The sequence below is a fragment of the Chinchilla lanigera genome, unplaced genomic scaffold (genome assembly GCF_000276665.1).
Source record: "Chinchilla lanigera isolate Chin_1 unplaced genomic scaffold, ChiLan1.0 scaffold00154, whole genome shotgun sequence".
NCBI classification, from domain to species: domain Eukaryota; kingdom Metazoa; phylum Chordata; class Mammalia; order Rodentia; family Chinchillidae; genus Chinchilla; species Chinchilla lanigera.
The window spans coordinates 1,542,036-1,548,474 of record NW_004955555.1 but is presented as its reverse complement, the minus strand read 5'-3'; the positions used below and the strand labels follow the sequence as shown (position 1 = coordinate 1,548,474).

The 6,439-nt window shown below is 41.3% G+C and overlaps 1 protein-coding gene across 1 annotated transcript in view; it reads right to left on the bottom strand.

Moving 5' to 3' along the window:
• The window catches only part of LOC102018994, a 21,673-nt gene extending 16,376 nt beyond the window's left edge, over positions 1-5,297 (bottom strand). The window contains exon 1 of the transcript XR_001232306.1: positions 5,282-5,297. The gene's annotated coding sequence lies outside the window, so the exon portion shown is untranslated. The remainder of the gene's footprint in view (positions 1-5,281) is intronic.
• Positions 5,298-6,439: the final 1,142 nt, after the last annotated feature.

The window sequence follows — 6,439 nt, the reverse complement described above, 5'->3', positions numbered from 1 at the left end:
GTTGCTGGCTTTATGGAATAATGTGTATCTTTCCTGTTAACGGTATTTGTTTCATTTTCCTATTTTATATAATAAATATGTTACTCTGTAACTACAAAAAGAAATAAGACTATTTAGAAAAATACTATATTGGCATTTTAAATTCATCTAACTTATTTCATATTTTCTGATATGACAATTTTTGTTTTACTGTTTAGTCACTCAAATTGTTCCTTTTTCTAATACTTTTCAGGAAGGATATAAAACAATAATGAGTGAGGCCTTTTCAGTTCAAGTGGTTTCGTATTTCAAGAGAGTATGAAGCAGGAGAAAGTCTTTAAAAATAAGTAATAACAATATTGTTTTATAATATTACTGCAATTTTGAATATTTAAATAACAGACACTGAATAATCTTAGAAATGAAAGTTTCCCCCTATGGGTTCCCTCTCCATAGAAGTGACCAAGGTTAACATTTTTAGGAATTCTTCCAGATTTTTTTGTACTCTGAATGTATGCATAAAGATACACAAACGGGATCAAGCTGTGTAGGAAGCAACTGAAGCTGGAAATTTGTCACATGAGTGAGGACTGAGGCAAGTCCAGTCCAAAACAAAGAGCACCTGAATGCTTGTCCAAGAACTCTTTAGCTACAAGCCCAAAACAATCTCAGCAATTAGTTGCTAGGCAAGCCTGTGTCACATGACACTAACTTTGTCAAATGTATAAATGACCCTATGTTGGTTGAACAGTTTCCTTTCCTCCCATCTGGAGTGAGAGGGGTCCACCTGACCTCAGCTTTTGTCTCTTATCTTTATTTTTCCCATCCTTTCGCCATCCTTCCCCCTGGAAACATTGAGAGCTGCTCAGGAAACAGCACAGCTACACATATCATTTTGCTATTTGCCCTTTACACTTCATTTCTCTATTTCATGTTAGATTTAATGCTGTGTGTGTGTGTGATGCTAAAGAGATCAAACCCAGGCCTCATGCATGCTAGGCACTTGTAGTGGTTGACTGATTGTGTCAACTTGAGAAGTTTAGAAGCTTAACTAAATTGGCTCAGCAATTCTGTACCCTAGGGTGTAGAGGACCTACCCTAGGGTGGCTCCTCACCTGGATGGAATAAAAGGGAAATGAGGAAGGATGGCAGGCTTCCGTTCTTTGGAGGAGCTCCAATCTTCACCTTCAGCTTGGACCTTGGCTCCTGGCTTCTAGTGCAGATTCTTTGGCTTCCACCTTGGATTCTTCATCCTTCCTGTGTAGACTCATCAGCCTTCCACTGTAGACCCATCAGCCTCCTGATATGGACTTGCAGGGAACACTGCAGACCTTGGATGAAACCTTCAGCCTCCAGCATGCAGACACTCTCTGCAAGCTTCCTCATCAAAATCTGTGGCTGATCATCATAAGCCAATCTTGTCATTTCTTATACATGTTTATATTTTGTATTATATCTGTTTCTCTAACAAAACCCTGACTGACACAGCACTCTACCACTGAGTATGCTCTAGCTTTGAATACAGTTTTTTAAATATTGAATTATTATCTAAATCTACAGGTAGGAACTGACTCCACCATACTACTGCAGCCATCTGGGGACATCCAACCTGCCACACGACTGTTACAATGGCAAAGTCACATGAAGCACCACCTGTGCTCCCAGTGCCACTTCAGGGGTCACCAGAGACAACACCTCTCCTAGAAGGCAAAGATGGTCAGACACATGCTGATGCTCAGGACGAACCCACCAATGCCATGCGGACGTCTTCTTCTGTGCACCTTGAGATGCTCATTGTTGTGTTGAGAGATCCATTCTCGGGAGGGGCAGGGGGCCGCTCCTGCGCACCCGAGTCCAGCCTACAATTCCCAGAAAACCTTAGGATGGTGCCTCACCTGGTACCTGGGTTTCCTTCTCAAATGCTTTTCCAGGTCTGGACTACATTTCCCACAAGCCACCGTCCAGTGATCATGAGTCTCTGCGGCCCTCCGCTGTAACCTCTTGGTTCTGGGGCTCAGCAGTTGATCAATCCTGGCCTAAAGAGGACTTTGAAGCAGAGAGGCTAACCACACTTTGGAACTCAGGCCAAAGCCAGCACTGGGGATGGGTACTGAGGAGTCCTCGAAGTGAACGGGAGTGGTCTAAGAAGGTGATGGTGCCGGGTATGGTGGCGCACGCCTGTAATTGCAGTACTTGGGAGGCTGAGGCAGGAAGATCATTGTGAGTTCGAGGCCAGCTTGGGCTACAAAGTGAGCTCAAGGCCAGCCTGAACTGCATAGCAAGACCCTGTCTCAAAAAGACCAAAAAAAAGAAAAAAAGAAGGTGATGGTGTGACTGGGTGTGGTTGATGGGCAAAATTCAGAAGTGGTCCAATGGTGAGTGGCACGTTTAGTGTAGGGATGTGAGTGACTCTTAGGCGCGTGATTGACCAAGGATGTGTCATTATGGACTGTGTACTGTGATGTTGGATTTGCGTGATAACACATGACAGATGGAATGTAGTGGGTTTGAGCAAGCTTCCATGCACCTGAAATGGCCTGAGTGTGTGTGTGAAGTGGCCTGTTGTATGAGCAAATCTATGCTTGTGACCTTGGAAGTGTTTCTCCATAGCTATGACAAACTGCGTGTGGGTGTGTGAGATTAAGAAAGAAAGTGCTTTTGTATGACAGGATTTGAGAGGAATCTGCTGAGAAACAGAAGGTATGTTTTCCTGCCTCTCTCCCTCCCTGCTTCCCTCTTTTCTCCCATCTTTCCCCTTTAGTTCTAGGGTTATTTAAGAAGAATTCCATTCTCAAGGCTAGAGTAAAGTTTTTTGTTTTTGTTTTGGTGAGAGGGGAGTAGATCTGTGGTGAGATATATGCTCAAATCAGTGAAGCTCACTAAAGGACTGAGACCAAGTCTTCAGTACAAAACAGTTTTCCTTCCCCTTACTGTACCACCCCCTCATTAAAGACCTGTTCACAGCAGTTCTTCTCACCCAGTATATCATGTTTAGCTAACTATAAAATTGTACATGTTATACCACAAGGAAAAAACACAACTTTGGATAGGCAGAACCAGTATCAGAACTAGATTCACCTATGTCAGTAATGTTAGAATTATCCAACCAGGAATTTAGAACAAGCAGAGTGGTAGGAATTCTAAGAACCAAAAAATGCTAGTGATCAAAAACACTGTAACAGCTAGATGTGTTCGCACACCCATAATCCCAGCACGTGGGAGCCTGAGGCAAAAGGATTGCTGTGAGTTCAAGGCCAGCCTGAGCTATACAGTGAGTTCAGTGCCAGCCTGAACTGCATAGTGAGACCTTGTTTCAAAAAGAAAGGAAAAAAGATCACTCACATGTAAATATTGCATTGTTTCTCTGCTGTGAGAAACCAAAAATGTAAATAAGGACCAAACTGCATCATAGATATTTTGAAATAGAAAAAAATAGTTCAGTACCCAGCTTTCCAGAAGTGCTGGGCTGGCCCACAGAGCCCAGGCTAGTCAGAGTGCTGCAAGTAGAGGGTCTGGGTGACGCTGGAGGTCCAAGTGGGGGAACTGAGGGAGGAGTGAGCTCGGGGCTGAGTGATGAGAAGATGGAGGGGGAAGAACTGGAGTTTGTGGAGGACCCGGAAGCCGTGCTACAGCTCACCCCTGAGGTGTAGCTGGCCCTCAAGCAGGAGACATTTTGATCTTTTGATGCTATATTTCTTTGGAAGGCTTTACCTTTGAAGAAATTGCTTCCCCGAAGCATAACTGTCTTGAGCTGGTGTTTCCAAGGTAGGATCCTCTAGGCTGAGCAGATTTCAATGCTGTTGAGTATATCAATACCCTGTTCCCAGCGGAGCAAATGGGAGTAAGGAGGCGCAGAGAGGTAAAGGACGTTCAACTCAAATGTGACAGCGTGGCCATGAAGACGAACTGGCTGCCCGAAGAATCTGAAGAGGCTTCCCTGAGGAGATGGGGAGCATTACAGGCGAAATAAGGGATTCTGAACTTTGAATTCTAGCCCGACACATTGGGTAGGTATCAGCATCTCCCCCTCATGTTGAGAGTAAGGAGGAAGAGCAAGTTTCGACGGTCAGCAGAGTGAAAGGAAAGTGTAAGCATGAGCTCAGTTTTGAACACATTTGGACCACCCAGGTGCAGTTATGTAGAGGGGCCTTTGAGTGTGGAGCTTACTGTCTCTGTCATTGTTCAGGTCTGGACATACAGTATTTCAAACTTTATTTTTCTGAGTTTAGTAACAAAATTATCTTTTTCATTGGCATATTTGCCTGTTTCTTAAATACATTTTTATTTTTAAATGGCACGCGATAATTACACATATTCATGGGCTACAATGTGACCTTTTAATACATGTATAATGTGTAGTGAGTGGATCAGAGTGATTGGTATGTGTATCACCTCAGACATTTATCATTGTTTTAGGCACACAAAACCCTGTCTCAAGCTATTTTGAAATATAAGCCGGACGTGGTGGTGCATGCCTGTAATCCCAGCACTTGGGAGGCTGAGGCAGGAAGATCGTTGTGAGTTCAAGACCAGCCTAGGCTACAAAGTGAGCTCAAGGCCAGCCTGAAGTGCATAGCAAGACCCTGTCTCAAAAAAAAAAAAAAAAGAAATATATAATTTATTGTTGTTAGGACCATGGGTATAGCTCAGCAGCCCAGCACTTGCCTGGCATGCTCAAGGTCCTGATTTCAATTCCCAGTACCCAAAAAACCCCAATTTATTATTGTTAACAATAATCTTTTTGTTCTGTAGAATATTGGAAGTTATTCCTCCTGTTCAACTGCACCACCTTCTAAACTTTTTAGCATGGACATATTACTTTTTTAAATAAAAATTTAAAACTGATGTAAAAAAGAAAATGTTCAAATGGGAAGGGGAGTTAGGGTTGGGGAGAGGAAAAAGAAGGGAAAAAAAGAAAGAAAAAGGAGAGACAAAACTTTTGTAAATAAGGGTGAGAAGAGGGGTTGAAGGGAGGGTAGGGGAAGGGGAAAAGAATCAAGATATATCTTGTACAGACACAAAATTCCCTGTGATGAATGTGATCATTATGCATACCTGAAATGTACCAATAAACTTCATTAATTTTTTTTAAAAAACACTGTAACAAATAAAGAATACCTTTGATGAGCATATTAGTGGATTGAACATAACAGGAAAGAATTTCTGAGCTTAGGATATCTCAATAGAAACTTGCAAAACTGAAAGTCAAAGAGAGACTGGAGAAATAGGGGAGGGGAGAGGAATATCCAAAAAACTTGAACACTACAAAAGGTGTAACAAAGCAAGGCATGCTGGCACACACCTGTAATCCCAGCACTCAGGAGGCTGAGGCAGGAGGATTGCCATCAATTTGAGACCAGCCTGGCCCATACAGTGAGTTCAAGGTCAGCCTGATCTATATAATGAAACTGTCTCAATAACAACAACAACAATAAAAGTGTGACAGAAACACCAGAAGGGAAAGAAAAAGAGAAAAGTATTTGAAAAGATAGTAGTGAATTTCCCCCAAATTAATGTCAGATACCAAGTCAGACCCAGGAAGCTCAGAGAACACCAAGGAGCAAATGTGCCAAAACAAAAAACAATGCGTAGGCATATCATATTCAAACTGTGTAAAATCAAAGATAAAGGAAAAAATGCTGAAAGAAGTTGGGGGTGGCTCACCTGTAAAAGAACAAAGATAAGAATTACATCTACTTTTTCTGAAACAATGCAAGCAAAAAGAGATTCAAGTGAAATATTTAGTGTAGAGAGAAAAAAAAACAACTTACAATCTTGCACATGAAATTATAACACAAAAGGGAAGAAGAAACACAAACTTCTCAGACAACAAAAATGGACGGTACTTGTTGCTAGTACACCTGCCTTGTAAGAAATAGTCCAAAAAATTCTATAGACCAAAAGACTTTACAGATGATAACCTTGGATTCAGATAAGGAAATGAACATTAAAAAATAACTGAAAGTAAAATGAAAATTTTTAAAAATTCTTTTTCTGTTGTTATTGTTTATTTGGTTTTTTTTTTGTTGTTACTCTTGTTTTGTTGTTATTGTTTGATCCAGGATCTCGCTATGTAGCTCAGGCTGGCTTTCAGCTCATTTTGTAGGCCAGGCTGACTTTGAACTCGCAATGATCCTCCTGCCTCAGCCTCTTGAGTGCTGGGATTACAGGCATGCACCACCACGCCCACCACGCCCAGCTTGAAATTCTTAATTGATCTAAAAAGTTTGTTCAAAATAATAGCAATATACTCAGTTATGTATATGTACATCATTTCTATGTGTAAGAAGGGAAAGAAAACAGTATACAAGGGTGAGTAGGAGGAGTTATGGTTATATTGTTATTGTAAAATACCCTATCCATGAAGTGGTGTGGTGTTACTTAAAAGTGAATGTGGATTAACTGTAAATGTGTATTGCAAACTCTAGGGCAAACATTTTTAAAAGAATAAAAAAAAAGT